This window comes from Heterodontus francisci, chromosome 32 (assembly GCF_036365525.1).
Source record: "Heterodontus francisci isolate sHetFra1 chromosome 32, sHetFra1.hap1, whole genome shotgun sequence".
Lineage (NCBI taxonomy): Eukaryota > Metazoa > Chordata > Chondrichthyes > Heterodontiformes > Heterodontidae > Heterodontus > Heterodontus francisci.
In genome coordinates, this window is record NC_090402.1 from 25639017 (window position 1) to 25658192 (window position 19176).

At 41.8% G+C, this 19176-nt stretch overlaps 1 protein-coding gene across 2 annotated transcripts in view; it reads right to left on the minus strand.

Moving 5' to 3' along the window:
- Positions 1–19176, minus strand: part of LOC137347708 (serine/threonine-protein kinase Nek6-like) — a 275855-nt gene that overhangs the window by 223411 nt on the left and 33268 nt on the right. The window contains exon 1 of one of the 2 annotated variants that reach the window (XM_068012510.1): positions 15616–15956. The exons of the other annotated variant lie outside the window; for it this stretch is intronic. The gene's annotated coding sequence lies outside the window, so the exon portion shown is untranslated. Of the gene's footprint in view, positions 1–15615; positions 15957–19176 lie in introns of those variants that run through there. 2 annotated transcript variants of the gene reach the window in all.

Consider the following 19176-nt stretch of genomic DNA (forward strand, 5'->3'; position numbering starts at 1 on the left):
TGTGGCCTAACTAACATTTTATATAGCTCCATCATCACCTCCCTGCTCTTATATTCTATGCCTCGGCTAATAAAGGCAAGTATCCCATATACCTTATCTACCTGTGCTGCTGCCTTCAGTGATCTATGGACAAGTACACCAAGGTCCCTCTGACTTTCTGTACTTCCTAGAGTCCTACCATCCATTGTGTATTCCCTTGCCTTGTTAGTCCTCCCAAAATGCATTGCCTCACACTTTTTAAAAAATTCATTCATGGGATGTTAGCGTCACTGGCCAGGCCAGCATTTATTGCCCATCCCTAATTGCCCTTGAGAAGGTGGTGGTGAGCTGCCTTCTTGAACCGCTGCAGTCCATTTGGGGCAGGTATTCCCACAGTGCTGTTAGGAAGGGAGTTCCAGGATTTTGACCCAGCAACAGTGAAGGAATGGCGATATAGTTCCAAGTCAGGATGGTGTGTGACTTGGAGGGGAACTTCCAGGTGGTGGTGTTCCCATGTATTTGCTGCCCTTGTCCTTCTAGTTGGTGGAGGTCGCGGGTTTGGAAGGTGCTGTCTAAGGAGCTTTGGTGCATTGCTGCAGTGCATCTTGTAGATGGTACACACTGCTGCCACTGTGCGTCGGTGGTGGAGGGAGTGAATGTTTATAGATGGGGTGCCAATCAAGCGGGCTGCTTTGTCCTGGATGGTGTCGAGCTTCTTGAGTGTTGTTGGAGCTGCACCCATCCAGGCAAGTGGACAGTATTCCATCACACTCCTGACTTGTGCCTTGTAGATGGTGGACAGGCTTTGGGGAGTCAGGAGGTGAGTTACTCGCCTCAGGATTCCTAGCCTCTGACCTGCTCTTGTAGCCCCGGTATTTATATGGCTACTCCAGTTCAGTTTCTGGTCAATGGTAGCCCCTAGGATGTTGATAGTCGGGGATTCAGCAATGGTAATGCCATTGAATGTCAAGGGGAGATGGTTAGATTCTCTGTTGTTGGAGAATGATCATTGCCTGGCACTTGTGTGGTGTGAATGTTACTTGCCACTTATCAGCCCAAGCCTGGATATTGTCCAAGTCTTGCTGCATTTCTACATGGACTGCTTCAGTATCTGAGGAATCACGAATGGTGCTGAACATTGTGCAATCATCAAACCCACTTCTGGCCTTATGATTGAAGGAAGGTCATTGATGAAGCAGCTGAAGATGGTTGGGCCGAGGACACTACCCTGAGGGACTTCTGCAGTGATGTCCTGGAGCTCAGATGATTGACCTCCAACAACCACAACCATCTTCCTTTGCGCTAGGTTTTCCCCCTGATTCCCATTGACCTCAGTTTTGCTAGGGCTCCTTGATTCCATACTCGGTCAAATGCCGCCTTGATGTCAAGGGCAGTCACTCTCACCTCACCTCTTGAGTTCAGCTCTTTTGTCCATGTTTGAACCAAGGTTGTAATGAGGTCAGGAGCTGAGTGGCCCTGGCGGAACCCAAACTGAGCGTCACTGAGCAGTTTATTGCCAAGCAAATGCCGCTTGATGGCACTGTTGATGACACCTTCCATCACTTTACTGATGATTGAGAGTAGGCTGATGGGGCGGTAATTGGCCGGGTTGGACTTGTCCTGCTTTTTGTGTACAGGACATACCTGGGCAATTTTCCACATTGCAGGGTAGATGCCAGTGTTGTAGCTGTACTGGAACTGCTTGGCTAGGGGCGCGGCAGGTTCTGGAGAACAGGTCTTCAGTACTATTGCCGGAATATTGTCAGGGCCCATAGCTTTTGCAGTATCCAGTGCCTTCAGTCATTTCTTGATATCACGCGGAGTGAATCAAATTGGCTGAAGTCTGGCATCTGTGATGCTGGGGACTTCAGGAGGGGGCCGAGATGGATCATCAACTCAGCACTTCTGGCTGAAGATTGTTGCAAATGCTTCAGCCTTATCTTTCGCACTGATGTGCTGTGCTGCCCCATCATTGAGGATGGGAATATTTGTGGATGCACCTCCTCCAGTTAGTTGTTTAATTGTCCACCACCATTCACGGCTGGATGTGGCAGGACTGCAGAGCTTAGATCTGATCCGTTGGTTATGGGATCGCTTAGCTCTGTCTATCGCATGCTGCTTACGCAGTTTGGCATGCAAGTAGTCCGGAGTTGTAGCTTCACCAGGTTGACACCTCATTTTGAGGTATGCTGCTCCTGGCATGCCCTCCTGCACTCTTCATTGAACCAAGGTTGGTCTCCTGGCTTGATGGTAATGGTAGAGTGGGGGATATGCCGGTCCATGAGGTTACAGATTGTGGTTGAGTACAATTCTGCTGCTGATGGCCCACAGCACCTCATGGATGCCCAGTTTTGCATTGCTAGATCTGTTCGAAATCTATCCATTTAGCACGGTGATAGTGCCACACAACATGATGAACGGTATCCTCAATGTGAAGGCGGGAATTCGTCTCCACAAGGACTGTACAGTGGTCACTCCTACCAATACTGTCATGGACAGAAGCATCTGTGGTAGGCAGATTGGTGAGGACAAGGTCAAGTATGTTTTTCCCTCGTGTTGGTTCCCTCACCACCTGCCGCAGACCCAGTCTAGCAGCTATGTCCTTTAGGACTCGGCCAGCTCAGTCAGTAGTGGTGCTACCGAGACACTCTTGGTGATGGACATTGAAGTCCCTCACCCAGAGTACATTTTGTGCCCTTGCCACCCTCAGTGCTTCCTCCAAGTGGTGTTCAACATGGAGGAGTACTGAGTCATCTGTTGAGGGAGGGCGGTAGGTGGTAATCAGTAGGAGGTTACCTTGCCCATGTTTGACCTGATGCCATGAGACTTCATGGGGTCCGGAGTCGATGTTGAAGACTCCCAGGACAACTCCCTCCCTATTGTATACCACTGTGCCACCATCTCTGGTGCGTCTGTCCTGCTGGTGGGACAGGACATATCCAGGAATGGTGATGGCAGTGTCAGGGACATTGTCTGTAAGGTATGATTCCGTGAGTATGACTATGTCAGGCTGTTTCTTGACTAGTCTGTGGGACAGCTCTCCCAATTTTGGCACAAACCCCCAGATCTTCGTAAGGAGGACTTTGCAGGGTCGACAGGGCTGCGTTTGCCTTTGTCGTTTCCGTTCCCTAGGTCGATGCCGGCTGGTCCGTCTGGTTTCATTCCTTTTTATTGACTTCGTAGCGGTTAGGTACAACTGAGTGGTTTGCTCGGCCATTTCAGAGGGCATGTAAGAGTTAACCACATTGCTGTGGGTCTGGAGTCACATGTAGGCCAGACCAGGTAAGGACAGCAGATTTCCTTCCCTAAAGGACATTAGTGAACCAGATGGGTTTTTACAACAATCGACAATGGTTTCATGGCCATCATTAGACTAGCTTTTAATTCCAGATTTATTAATTAAATTCAAATTCCACCTTCTGCTGTGGTGGGATTTGAACCCATGTCCCCAGAGAAATACCCTGGGTCTCTGGGTTACTAGTCCAGTGATAATATCACTATGCCACCGCCTACCCCTTTTCAGGATTAAATTCCATTTACCACTGCTCCGCCCATTTTACCAGCCCATCTATATCTCCCTGTAATCTAAGGCTTTCCTCCTCACTATTTACAACATCACCAATTTTCGTGTCATCTGCGAACTTACTGATCATACCTCCTATATTCACATCTCAATCATGGTGAGGTTTACAGAGGGGATTCCAGAGCTTAGGGCTCGACATATGAAAGTACAGCCTCAGGTTGCCAAGCTTTCAGGATTTTTCTGGAATCTCGAGAAATTAAAGATTAATCTCCTGGACACTGCTCCGAGAGACCCAGGAGAAGATTCGCAGGGGCGTTATTAAAAATGTTGATTTAATTTTCTTTGAGCATTTTCATTTATTGGTTGTAAATGAATTGTAGACAAGAAAATTGGCGATTTGACTGACAGTCAAGAATCATCTGTGTAATAAAGAATCTGTTCACTTTACACTTGGTATGGGAAGGGAATGTGTCACATGGATAGGCATGCTGGGTGACAAATAGTGGGAGTGTGGGAGTGGCCCAGTTGGAGGTAAAACATCATGTGATGAAACCTCCAGGAATACATCCAACCAGAGTTGGCAACCTCGCACAACTACCAATATAAGATCAGCCAAAAAGATGGTACTTCTTCATAATGAGGTTTTCTTTCAAAGGCCCCTCAACCTGATCTATTTACGCACTTCTGCTTTCATCCCTTCCCTCCCTTCCAGAACCATAATTGGGTTCCACCCCACCAGCCTCCATATTCACCAGATCATCCTCCATCATTACCGCCACCTCCAGCATGATGCCAGCATCAAACACATCTTCCCCTCCCCTTTCAGCATTCCAAAGGGACCATTCCCTCTGTGACATCCTGGTCCACTCCTCAGTTACCCCCAACACCTCTCCCCCTTTCCTATGGCACCTTTCCATGCAAGCGCAGGAGATGCAACACCTGCCCTTTTGCCTCCTCCCTTCTCACCATCCAAGGCCCCAAAAACTCCTTCCAAGTGAAACAGTGATTTACTTGTACTTCTTTCAATTGAGTATACTGTATTCACTTCTCACAATGTGGTCTTCTCTACACTGGGGAGACCAAATGTAGATTGGGTGACTGCTTTTGCAGAACACCTCCGTTCAGTCTGCAAGTGCGACCCTGAGCTTCCTGTCGCTTGTCATTTCAATTCTCCACCTTGCTCCCACTCTGACCTTTCTGTCCTTGGCCTACTGTAGTGTTCCAATGAAGCTCAACACAAGCTTGAGCTTCATCTTTCAACTGGGCACTTTACAGCCTCCCAGACTCAACACTAAGTTCAATAATTTTATATCATAACTCATCCCCCATTTTTTCCTTTTTTCATTTTTTTTTGCTGCCTCTCCTTTCCCCTCATTTCTTTCTTGACCCCTTTATTTTGTGCTTAGATGACTGCTATCCAGCCATTCACACCTCATACATACACATCTTTTGTTTCTTTACTTGTCCCATTACTACACCCTTTGGATTTGTACCATGAAACCTTTTGTCATTTAATCTCTCCTGCCCTCCACCCTATCACAGACCCTCCCTTTGGTTCTTCTTCCCACCCCCTCTCCCCTTTCACTTGCTCAAAACCTTTTACATTTCTAACTTTTGACAGTTCTGATGAAACATCAGGAACCTAAAATGTTAACTCTGTTCCTTTTTCCACAGATGCTGCCTGATCTGCTCAGTATTTCTTGCTTTTTCTGCTTTTGCTTCTCTTTCAGCCTTCCTCCTGTCTCTAAATGTAAAGCAGTGAGCTCATTGGCCCAGTTGATTATAAGCAAACAGAGCGTTTGTGATGAATGCTCATCGAGTATGGTATCGAGTTAGGGTTTTATAATGCGAGCCAATACTCTCATATATCTCCAGTTATTGAGGTAGAGGACGATTATATGTTGTTTTCATCTTTCCTCTCCAAGAACACTCATGACTCACTCAGGCTTCAGGATTAGTCAGTCAGAAAACCACTTTCTCAAGAGTCAAAGCACAGTGGCAATTATAATATTTTGTTTAGTTTATGGGTCATTGGCGATAAGTTTGTAACCCATTTTGGATGTGGTACTGCGAATTATCAAGTCACATTTTTTATTAACTTTAAACAGCTGTGCTGTGGTGTACAAATACTTTCTTGTGGTAAATCAGTTGTTTTATTCAACTGTTTCATTCAGAAGGCAGACTCTCTTCATAAATTGGAGATTAAAAACATCTGCAAACTGCTGAAACTCCCAAATAAGAACCATAAAAGCTGGAATTGCACAGAAAACCAGTGAGTATCTGAAAGAGAAATGCAAATTAATATTTAAACATTAACCAAATTCACCTTTTCCTTCAGATACTGACTGGCTTGCTGTGCATTCCCAGCATCTTCTATCTCTTTTATAAGCTTTATTTAGGTTGTTCCTTTGGATTAGAAATAGCAGCCCACTGTTCACCCAATTACAGAACCTCCTTTGTTATTCTGGAAGTTTATGAAAAATAAAATAAAAGCATCCAATAGCCAGTTGAATAAAAGATTAACTATTTACTGCAACAAAGCATTTACACACAGCAGTAAAATATCATCTCCCCAGGCTGCGAAATTCTCAACCAAATAAAGAGTTATTCAACAAGATGTTTTTCTTCTCATTTGCGCTGCCCTGATTCATTTCATCTGTTCTTCTACCACTGGCCTTCCTTACAGAAGTGTCACAGATGTAAATGAAAAACAACTGGCCCAGTTTTGCCAGCAGTTAGGTAACACAGCAGTCAGATGGTGACTTCCCACACACTCACGTTTCAGGGGTCACAGTTACTCACATCCTCTCAATGTCCAGGATGATGACTCCTATTAAGTTCTCAATAGACATCAAAAAATGGTGACTGCACTGAGTAGGTGATGCAGTTAGCTCAACTGAAGTAACCAAATAAATGCCACGGCTACTGGAGCAGGTCAGAGGCTGGCTATACTGCAGCAAGTGGCAAACCTCCTGACTCCCCAAAGCCTCCCCGCTATTTACAAGACACAAGTCAGGAGTGTTACGAACACTTTCCACTTGGCTGGATGAGTGCACCGGTTATAACAATGAACAAGCTCAACACCATTTAGAGCAAAACCATTTTGATCAGAAGCCCAGTCATCACCTTAAGCATCCACTCCTTCCACCATCGGCATACCCGTGCCTGCAGTCTATACTATCCACAGGATACACTGCAGCAAGTCATCAAAGTTTCTTTGACAACACCTGCCAAATCCACAACTTCTGGCACCTAGAAAGATGAGGGCAACTGGCATATGGGAACACCACCACCTGCAAGTTCCCCTCCAAGTCACTCACCATCCTGACTTGGAACTATATCGCCATTCCTTCACTGTTGCTGGGTCAAAGTCTTGAAACTCCCTAACAGCACTGTGGGTGTACCTACACCACATGGACTGCAGCAGTTTAAGAAGTTGGCTCACCACCACCTTCTCAGGGGGAACTAGGGATTGGCAGTAAATGCTAGCCTTACCAGCGATACTCACATCCCGAGAATCAATATTTTAAAAATGGGAACCGACATTTTGTTTACAGACAATTTGATGCAGACACACCTCCCCTCCTCCAAACATGAACCCAGATTAGAAGTGGCAACCATAGGAGAGGCTGAGATCCATCTATCTGCTCTGTCAGCTGAAAAATGTATGTGAGAGGATGAAAATCAAAATACAGAAAGAATAATTTATTCACATTAAAACAATTAACCTTCCCATACAATCTTGCACTAACTGAATTCAATACTAAAATAATTATGCCAAAGACCTTTTCAGAAAGAAAATATATTCACATTTTGTGTAAAATTGATATCTTATTAGGTGTTTGGTAGTCATTTACATTGACAGGGATTAATTATTGTGAGAGATCAAAAGATAAAATGCAAATACTGGATATATCTGAAATAAAAACAGAAACACTGGGAGTGTACAGCAGATCAATCAGCATCCGAAAGAGAGGCTAATGCTTGGAGTTGGACCCTTCACTAGAGCTGAAATGTTAACCTGCCCTCTCTTTCATATGCTGATCAATCTGCTGTACATTTCCAGCATTATCTACTTTAATTACAAATAGTAAACTGGCTTACTACTATCTTTGTGGTCATATGTAAGCAAGTGATGGAAGTTTCAAACAAATGAGGTTAAACATGGCACATGGATATTTACACAGCACTGAAAACATTAAAGGTGGAAAAGTCTCTCATTTGCAATGAACCTGAACTCAGGTTTCTGAAGCTATTTCCTTTCCTCATTATGGCATTCACAAATATTCTCTGAATGAAGAGGCCTGCCTCGGTGCTTTGAGACGACAGTTTCACAGAACTCTGTAAAATAATGAATCAAAAAGCTAAATAAAATCTCTGAGTTAATTTCATGTCAACTGTAGAAAAGATTGTTCTCCTTGCAGTAACTATAAGAACATAAGAAATAGGAGTAGGAGTAAGCCATTCAGCCCTTCGATCCTGCTCCGCCATTCAATGAGATCATGCCTGATCTACTACTTCAACACAATTTTCCTGCACTATCCACTTTCCTGCACTAAAAACCCTTGATGTTTTAATATTGTTACAACCAGGTGAGAAAGCGGTCTAGGGTTCCCTTTCAGCCTTCACCTGGTCTTACTGTAATAGGGTTTAATTTTAAACACACTGTTTTTTCAGCTCCCCCTTGGTGAATCCTTGTTCACCGCTTTCCAATTATAAGGCAAAGAAACCAACACAAACAGGCTTTCTTAGGTTTAAAGAAGAAAAGTTGAAATTTATTAAACTTAAACTCTAATTCGGTTAATGCCTACGGATACACGCCACGCCCCACACTAGCATGCATAGGTGATACACACATGCAAATAGAGACAGAAAAGAGCATAAGAAAAATAAAGTGGACAGGTTTGAGGCAATATCTGAAGAGTTGTTGTGACGGTTCTTCGAGCTCACTGTAGAGTCCTTGATTGTAGATAGATCTTGCTTTTCATTGGGGCCCAGTATTCTTCTTAAACCTTGTTCACTGTAGGAGACTTTTCTCTCTTGGGGTTCATGTGTCTTCAGTGGATTCAGAAGCTTGTGAGAAAGAGATGGGAGCAGACAGGAAAGAGATCTTCTCAGTCCAGAAGCAAACAGCTTTCTCCCCAAACTGTTAGTACAAATTCAAAAAACTCAAGTTGCCCAGCAGGTTAGTCATGTGACTAGCTGGTTTGACCTGTCTATTTGTGTATTCGGCCATCTTAGCAGTCAACTTGGGGCGGCACAGTGGCGCAGTGGTTAGCACCGCAGCCTCACAGCTCCAACGACCTGGGTTCAATCCTGGGTACTGCCTGTGTGGAGTTTGCAAGTTCTCCCTGTGTCTGTGTGGGTTTCCTCCGGGTGCTCCGGTTTCCTCCCACATGCCAAAGACTTGCAGGTTGATAGGTAAATTGGCCATTATAAATTGTCCCTAGTATAGGTAGGTGGTAAGAAAGTATAGGGATAGGTGGGGATGTGGTAGGAACATGGGATTAGTGTAGGATTAGTATAAATGGGTGGTTGATGGTCGGCACAGACTCGGTGGGCCGAAGGGCCTGTTTCAGTGCTGTATCTCTAAATCTAAAAAAAATCTAAATCTAACTTGGGAAGTGAGCTCCCCACCTTCAATGTCTGGTGATCAAAAGTCCATTGTGGGTTGAATGTTAGGGAATGGCTGCTTTGTCCTTCCAAACACTGTTTGTTAATATGCAAATATCTTTTCCAACCTTGGCTGATCTGTTTAACAAGTCCGTTCTTAACTCCAGTAACAGCTTAGAATCAATGTTCATGACAAAATTAATGTTTCTCGTTCTTGGCAGGTGGGGGCCTAACATGACAATATATAGAAATCTATCGATCTTAGGCTTGAACATACTCAATGGCTGAGCCTCCAGAGCTGTGTGGGGCAGAGAATTTCAAAGATTGACCACCCTCTGAGTGAAGAAATGTCTCCTCATTTCAGTCCTAAATGGCCTGCCCCTTATTCTGAGACTGTGTCCCCTGGTTCTGGACTCCCCAGTCAGGGGAAACATCCTTCCTGCATCAATCCTGTCGCGCCTGTAAGAATTTTGTATGTTTGAATGAGATTACCTCTCATTCTTCTAAACTCCAGAGAATAAAGGCCCAGTCCATTTAATCTTTCCTCACAGGACAATCCCTCCATCCCAGGAATTAGTTTGGTGAACCTTCATTGCACTCCCTCTATGGCAAATATATCTTGCCTTAGGTAAGGAGATTAAAACGACACACAATACTCCAGGTGCAGTCTCACCAAGGCTCTATATAATTGCAGTAAGACACCTTTACTCCTAGACCCAATTCCTCTTGTAATGAAGGCCAACATACCATTGCCTTCTTAATTGCTTGCTGTATCTGCATGTTAGCTTTCATTGACTCATGAACAAGGACATCCAAATCCCTTTGAAATTCAACAGTTCCCAGCTTCTCACCATTTAAGAAATACTCCATATTTCTGTTTTTCCTACCAAAGAGGATAACCTCACATTTCTCCACATTGTATTCCATCTGCCAAATCTTTGCCCACTCGCTTAGCCTCTCGAAATCCCCGTGAAGCAGCTTTGCATCCTCCTCACAACTCACACTTCCACCTAGTTTAGTGTCATCTGCAAACTTGGAAATATTACATTTAATCCCCACATCCAAATCATTGATATAGATTGTGAAAAGCTGTGACCCCCCAGTATCAATCCTTGCAGTACCTCACTAGTCACAGTTGGCCAATCCAAAAATGACCCATTTGTTCCTACTCTCTGTTTTCTGTCCATTAACCAGTTCTCAATCCATGCCAGTATATTCCCCCAATCCCATGTGCTCTAATTTTGTTTACTAACCTCTTGTGTGGGACCTTATCAAAAGCTTTCTGAAAATCTAAATATACCACATCCACCAGTTCCCCCTTATCTATTCTGCTAGTTACATCCTCAAAAAACTCCAACACGTTAATCAAACATGATTTCCCTTTCATAAATCCATGTTGACTCTGCCAACCCTACCATATTTGCTAAGTGTCCTGTTATCACATCCTTTATTATAGATTCTAGCATTTTCCCTTCAACTGAGTTAGACTAACACGTCTGTAGTTCCCTGTTTTCTCTCTCCCTCCTTCCTTAAATAGTGGGGTTACATTTGCCACCTTCAATCTGTGGGAACCATTCCGGAGATTTGGGTGGTACAACACAGAAACAGGCCATTCATCCCAACTGGTCCCTGCTGGTGTTTATGCTGCACACGCTCCTGCTCCCAACCCTCTTCACCTAATCCTATCATCATAACCTTCTATTCCTTTCCCCCTCAACTGTTTATCTAGTTTCCTACTATAGAAGATGTTGAAGACTCCAATGCTGTGATTGGGTTCATTTAGGTGTTGAAAATCTTGTACTATAGCCAATATACATTAATGGCATTCTTAATCCATCATGTCAAATTGTTACCACACTACCATCAGCAGTTCTAGACCTATACAACCAATCACTTCACCCTCATGTTAACCAATTTCAAAATGCTCTGTTGAGACACCTCTAAGTTTGGAAGGGCAAAATCTGGAATTATACTGCTGGGTGTTTTTCACACTGCAGATGAAAATGTTCATGCACTCAATACACTTTACTGAAATACTCATAACACTGGGCTGTTTTTCCACAGATGAGAAGATCATTAAACAATAGGTGACAAGTCACACCTGGATTGTGTTTACGACAAAATAATGAATGTATAAGCCTAAAGCGATCACTTGGGCAAGTTCTGTTGATGAGATTCAAGATCACCATACAACTGGAAGGGAAGGATTGCAGCTGTTTGCAGGCGCCGCTCAGCTTGATGCCCAGCTAAAAATCAGGGCTAGGTACAGGGCCTAAATAAATCCTGCATGATTTCAGAAGAGTAGAGGTTAAAATAGACAATAGGGTGCAAGAAGTTGCATTAGTTGTAATGTGTCTCTGCTGAAAGCAGAAGTAATTATACATGAAGTGAAAGTGGACAGATCATTTCCGGTAAAGGCAGGAAAGTGTGTGAGTTGTTACAGAGCATTGGATTGTAAGTGTAACAGCCACAGCATGAGTTTGCCTATCTAGTTCCTCTTATGAATAGCACTTCAATGCATTGCACACAGAGCCAAATATATTAGGTTGAATTTTCATAAGAATGTACTGAAGCAAACCTGGTATGTAGTTACTAGTGAATAATAGGGGTGCAGTAGTTATGATTAATTTTTCTGTCATTGACTTATTGTTGGGTCGAATTAATTTTTAGTTGATTAATTATTGGGACCTATTATATTTACCCTTTCCTCTAGTCTTATGCTGCGCTCAGCAACTATTTGTTACAGGCAATGGCAAACAGTCAGATTTTAGTTTGTTCTGTGAGATTTTGGCCCTAAAAAGAGGAGCAATCCAGGGGAGAGAGAGAGGAAATGCTTTCCTTCATTTGTTTCCATGACTTTTAGAGTGGCTATTTAAAATCATTAACCATTTAATCATTCATTTGTCATTTTCGTTTGATTACTTATGAATTATTAAACTTTATTCATTAGTTCCTGTAATCAAATGCAACATTTATCATGTTAAACCCATGCACCTGCATACATCCATTTAATATTGTAGTTCAAACACTTGTGGACAGCCATAATTGATTTATTTTATTATTTTCTTTACCTTTGTACACTTGATGAAGTTTAAAAGACATACAGTGCAAGTTTGACAACACAAATCTATTCACCTTTACTATGCTACAGACAGGTGGGTGCAATCAGGTTAGAAATATAGAATCTTACAACACAGAAGGAAGCCATTCGGCTCATTGTACCTGTGCTGGCTCTTTGAATGAGCTGGGGCTATTAATGACTTTACTACTCAAGCAGAAGCTCTTTCAGTACCGACACTTTTTCTAGAGCAGAGATTAACCTAGTTATATCTATGATATGATCAGTTCATTTTTCACATGTTTGGCACATGATTAATTGAAAAAACAGCCTTTGGAACCGTTTTTAGCCTTTTTTTCCACATAAATACACCTTAAACTTTATAAATGAGGGGGGAATGTTGACCAGCTCACAAGGAGACCTCCCTACTCTTCTCCAAGTACTGCCACAGAGTCTTTGATATCCACCCAATTCATACCTAGGAGCTTAGTTTAACATCTCCTTAAACATTCACTCCCTCTACCACTGGCGCGTCATGGCTGCAGTGTGTACCATGTACAAAATACACTGCAGCAACTCACCCAGGCTTCTTCAACAGGAACTCCCAAACACGCGATTGCTACCACGTAGAAGAATAAAGACAGCAGATGTATAGACACACCACCACCTCCAAGTTTCCCTCCAAGTCACACATCATCCTGATTTGGAAATTTATCACCATTCCTTTATCAACGCTGAGTCAAAATCCTGGAACTCTTTATCTAACAGCACTGTGGAAGCACCTTCACCATACAGACTGCAGGAGTTCGAGAAGGCAGCTCACCACCACCTTCTCAAGGATAATTAGGGATGGCCAATAAATGATGGCTTTGCTGGTGACACCAACATCTTGTGAATGAATTTTTAAACATTCATCAAAGGATTGGTATCTATATCAATGAAGTGATTGTTCTGGACTGCACTGATGTGTCATCCAGATTATCCATTCAAGTGCTGGAATGGAGCATTTAAATGACATTTAAGAACAAGAAAACTCCACAAAATAAGAAAATAAAAGGACAATTTAATTTATTTTGCCACTATCTCACATTACAATTCTGGTATATCTGTCGTCAGAAATAAATGGGCTACTCATATAACACAGTCTGATCTCTGTGAGTCAACCATTTCATGTGTTGTGATGTGTGTTCCAGTGATATAGCATAAAATGTAACATGAAAATGTCAAGGTCCAGTGAACTGGGAACACAGATAGTATTATCTGTTTCAGTCACTACCAATAGTGTTAGAATTTTTGACATACAATGAGAAATAATTTTTCTGATCATACTAGTACAATGGTCCTCATTGTAAAATAAAATCAGTTCAAATCAGAACATCAGGTTCCACCTGGGGTTCCTTCATTATAGAACAGTATTGATGCCATGTGATTGGCTAGACCTGTGACAACTGATGGTTCCTATTGGAGCTGTGCACAGATCTACTATTGAATCTTGATATCCTACAACTCATCACAAACTAAACAGCTTTTAGCAACAAGGGTGGCAGAATACCCCTTAAAGTGGAGAGCTTTCCAGTGAGCTTGGGTGCGGATAGACAATAAACATTGTTCTGATTGCATTATCACACATTTTGTGAGCGTACTCATGGTGGACATCAGTGTACAAGTAAATTTTGCTTGGGTGCTTGTACAAAACAAATAGGCTCAATTCCATTTGTTTATGATTTAAAATGTTCGGCTCAATTTTTCATTTAACCTACGTTCTTTATTTGATGCCAGTATAAAAGACACATTAATCAATTAAATTTCCCTGGAGCTGGAGCTTTGCAGGGACAGTGAAGTTGTGCACGAGAAAGAGAGTGTCCTTGAGGGAAAGAAAGAATCAGACTATACTCCAGGTAGTTCCTATGACAACTGACACTCCATGCAAAGTAGATCTCTGGTTTAGAACAAGACTCTTACAAAATATCTGGATAGGTAAAATAATGATCCATCTTTTTAAGACCCAAAACCAAAAAATTCAGTTATCCATAATATAGTTGGAGATACTTTCTGGAGAAATAAATATTTTCACTCGGATATTTAACACTAAATTGATATCTTTGTGTCCCTCAAGACTTTGCTTTAAAAGAAGTCTATGACTCTATCTGTCCATCATCTGAACCTGCTACAGATTCAGCTTTCCAAAGTATTTTGCTGTTTGTTTTTCCCCTCTGACTTTAAATGCAGTTGCTCATCAAATGCTTTTATTTCACATTCAATTCATAAAACTATCAGTCTCTGATCTCATGAGCTTTTCCAAATTTTAAAAAAGCGCACTTTGTTAAGTATGATATAGGTTTATACCCCAACAGAATATTCATTCCCAGTACCATGTTAAGGAAGCTGAATAGATACAAAATCTTGGAGGCATTGCAATCGGCTTGATGCCCAAAAGCACTTTACAGTGAAGTATTTTGAAGTTTAGGCATTGTTGTAATGTAGGTAAAGCAGCAGCCAGTTTGCACACAGCAAGCTCGCACAAATGTGATAATGTCCAAATAATCTGTTTTTTTGTAATGTTAATTGAGGGATAAACAGTGACCAGAAAGCCAGCGATAACTTCCCTGCTCGTCTTTGAAATGTGTTCTGAAATCTTTTAAGTCCACCCAAGAGAACAGACGGGGCTTCAGTTTAAAATGTTATCTGAAAGACAACACCTCCAACATTGCAGCACTGCCTCAGTACTGCACTAGAGCATCAGCCTAGATTTTTGCTCTCAAATCTCTGGAATGGGACTTGAGCTCTCAACTTTCTGACTAAGAGATGAGAATGCAATTAACTGAGCCACAGCTTACACGCAAAGAGTGATTACTTGGATGAGCCACTGAGCCCATGTAACTATACTCCAAGTATAAGTCACCACCTTTACGAAAGAAGGGGAAGGAAAGGGGAAGAAGAAGTGGGTTTTAGGGAAGAGGAGAAAATTAGAGAACACATACAAGCAACAGTGCAAAATAAATTGCCCTTATATATTGTCACTAATAAACAAAGCGTATAATGATCCAAACCCAAAATTCGCAGCATACTTTTTGCAAAGTTACTTTGAAAAATGCCACAGAAAGAGGGTTGTTTCTAACATTTAAAACTTCCTTGCTTGTGGCTCAATGGCAGAAGGAAACTGCAGTGATTTATTTACATCAGACCAGAAGCACTTCAATTCTAGGCTCACAGTGATAAAAGAGGCACGTTGCTCATCATGGAATTTTAACATTTTTATGTATCTATATATACATATATATATATATATATATAATATAAGTAGTTAAGAGGAGACATTACACTAACTAAGGTTAGCAGTAAAAGATCTTATGCAAAGCTAGTTGCAGGTTAAAGCACATGATACACTCTAGTTAATTATAAAAGGCAATGAGAAACACCAGGAAGAAAACAGCAAACATACCAGGACCTGTAGCTTGTGAATTGGCAGAGAAACTGCACTGCAGATTATGGAAAATCGATTAAACAAACTAAAGCATTCTGGAAGGATCCGTCCTTGGTAAGCAACTTGTGTTTGCGCTCCATGAAAATCCACTCTCTTTCTAAGCCTGTTTCAACTTACATGCCACGCAGGCCTCCCAAAAGGAACGTTAGACTTTTTTTTTGAAGGGGAGGGGAGATTGACTTTGCGTGAAAAATGATTGAAACCTTCCCTTTTCCTTAATCCTGGCCTTTTGGCCTTAGGCAAACACTGCACGAGAACGGCAGAAAGTAAACTGAAAAGGCAGCCTTTTTGGAACCAGATGTTTGCCATACTGAGGAAAGAGGTGGGCTTTCAGGAGTTTGGAGGGGGTGCGTGTTTTGTGGGGGGAGCATGCATCCTCCAGTCAAAGAGCTGATAAATGAAACTTTGTATTGCTCAAGAATGCTGAAGCTTTTCTCTTTTTGTTCGAATCACGTGATCGGCTGGTTTGTGTTTTTTTAATTGAAGCCAGATTGACCAGTTTTGTGACTGCAACGATTATGAACTCTCTCTTTTGCCATTCTCTTTCCCTCGGTCCCAGAATGCTTCTGAATTTCACTGGAATGTACAGTTCCTTTCAATCTGTCATAAGCACAGTTACAGAGTTTCTCAGCTTTCAGGGCCCAGATGTGTGAGACGTGCTTCTCTGACTCTCAGCCCAAGCTGCTCCATTGAACCATCTGCAAACTAATACAGAAAGTTTTGACAGCAACTTCCAGCACAGTTTTGAACAGACAATCAAATGTGGCTTTGTAGAACTTGGGAGATTTTCAAAAAATTGACATTGCTGGCATGCTTTTAGAAACAAGCAGATACAAATGAAAATCAAAGGGTTGTTGGCAAGCAGATCTTAATGACAGTGATGTTATGTAATATTAGAGATCTCTAGATATTCTCCATACCTACACGTCTACCAATTTAACACATTTAAAGAGAAATTTAACCATGCACATATTGACTGATAAACATTATCTTCCACTATATGTATATCATACACATTTATCACGGAGGAAGGGGATGTATAATCCAGTTTTGCTGCAGATTCTTGGTTCGATTCAATCTGAGCTGATCCCAGCCTATTACACTCAATAGTATGGCTCAACCACTGAAAGTGCCGTGAAGTCAACAATGCAAGTAGGAACTTGGCTGAGCTCCATGTTTTCTGTCCGTTTGGGTTCAGATTTCTTAACAGAATAATCTGCTATTTTACACATCCAATTCAATTAAATAAGCCAGGTTTGCTTGAGATCAGGCTGATATATACCTAAACATGCATTAGAGTCAATGGTGTTCTTTAAATAAAAAGTCAGGCTGAAACCTTTTACAGGTTATGTAACCTGACACTTCATGACTACATGGCTGGATTTCATTTGTTGCTTGAGTGGATTTCATATTGTTAACAAGCTATAAACTGTTTTTCTCAAACTTTTTCTTCTCTTCTGAAGGCACTACCTGACTCAAACTGCCACATGGTTCCATAGGCACTGACCATCCTTTGGTACCTCACTGAAGTGGCAATCTACATGTGTGAACTTAAGACAGTGTTTGTGGTCTGGCTGCACAACAAAAGGGACAACCAGCCAAACCAGACCCTGCACTCCTCTTACATCCTCATAAACATGCTTTCCAGAAAGGGATACTGGGTAATTTATAATTATATGTGCATTTATTTGTGATCTTATCATGATGAAACTTGTCAAATCACTTCAAACCATGAGTTGATTTTGAATGCAGTGACTATTGTTAAGTAGCCAAACTGGCAAGTCATCCAGAGCAGGCATCCTGGCTTATTTTCTCCTCTAAAACAGGGCCCAATTGTAATGCCCCATCGCCCCCTCTCCCTCCTCCATAAACAAACCATAGCATTGATTGGGAATCAAACCAGAACCTCCCTGGTTTTTATGCCTCAGAAATACCACCAACTACACACAGTGCACCGACATTCTGACCTATCAGGTGGTACACTTTACACATAGAGGCATCTTGGTGTAGCATGCTAGAGCTTTAATGTTATTTTGTAAGAAGAGGGATAATTTTGGTTCTTTTTTGCAGTCTTCCATCATCAGGGAGGCATTGAGGCGTGATACCATATGAAGAGGGGAAAAGACAACTCACATCACTTCCACGTACCTCTTAGAAGGAAGAATTGTTCCAGCCAGTATGTGCACGACTACATCAATACATCCAAAAATATGCTTACAATCACAGCAATGCATCCTCTTTAGTGGCTAGTTAAAAAAAGGTATGAATATAGGCCTGGAAATATGTCATCTGTCTGCCCTCTCTGTCAGACATAGCACATCGTAAAACAAACCTAAAGGAGAGGGGAAGAAAATATGGTACAAAATGGAGCAGGAGGAAGATGACTAGAAAAGTTAGTTCTGCTGCTATATTGCTGTTGGCGTTGTAGAACTGGATGTTATTATGTATTATGTTGTACTAAGAGAATACTAACAATTACTTTCCAACACTGTAATTAGATTGTCAAATGGGGTTCACATCCCCTGAAGAAGTATTGCTGCAAAATTCACTTTTAAGCTCTTTGGGGCAAGAATTTCAGGAATTTCCATTAACTTCAGGTTAAACCAAGCAGCCAGTTTGGACCTGCTCGAGTTTAGCCGTGACCCCGCAAGAGCAAACAATCAAAGACAGTTGAGAAAGCACATAACGTATATACTGGAAAGCCCCGGGAATATTGCGAAAGGTGAATGAAGCTATTCTGAGGCTGCAGCATTTTATAACTGCAGATTCTGAAACATATTTCCATAAACTGAAGCATTCTGGAGAGATTCCTCTTTGTCAGCTTACACATGCCTAAACACTTGATTGACAGCTATAAAGTAAGTCAATACAGCAAGCTGAAGTGTATGTTACTAAATTGCAGTAATTAAAGGGATTTGGACCATGATTATTACTTTTCTAGAGAGTGGAGCATTGTAGATAAAAGTTCAAATTGTAGGGTACTATAGTTTCAAGTTGTATCACATGATCTGATGTTCAGTTACTTGAAACAGGATTAACTACAACACTGCAAAGTTAAAATAACTGTGCATAATTCTGTATCTGTCTACATTACAACAGTGACTACACTTCCCCACAATACAACAGTAACTACACTTCAAAACCTTATTAGCTGTGAAGTGCTTTGGGATGTCCTGAGGTTGAGAAAAGCATTTTTTTTCTTTTCTCTATTAGAGGAAATCACTAATCTCAGGACATTTCTTCCATCAGCTTTCCTTAAGCAATTTTACAACTCATGCAGTCTGCTATTTGAAGACCCCTCTGTTTGATTCTGGAAGTTGGCCTACTGAATTTTTAGTAAGGAGCTTCAGTTGTACATGACAGAAGCTATGAGAACCATGAACTTTTACATGCCAATACTAAAGTTCAAAGTACATCTCCCATGTGTCAGCTTGGCTAAATTAGTAACATTTAAATTTCTGGATCGAGCCATCATGGGTTCAAGCCCCACCATGGGGAGTGTCAAAGATAGACTTGCAT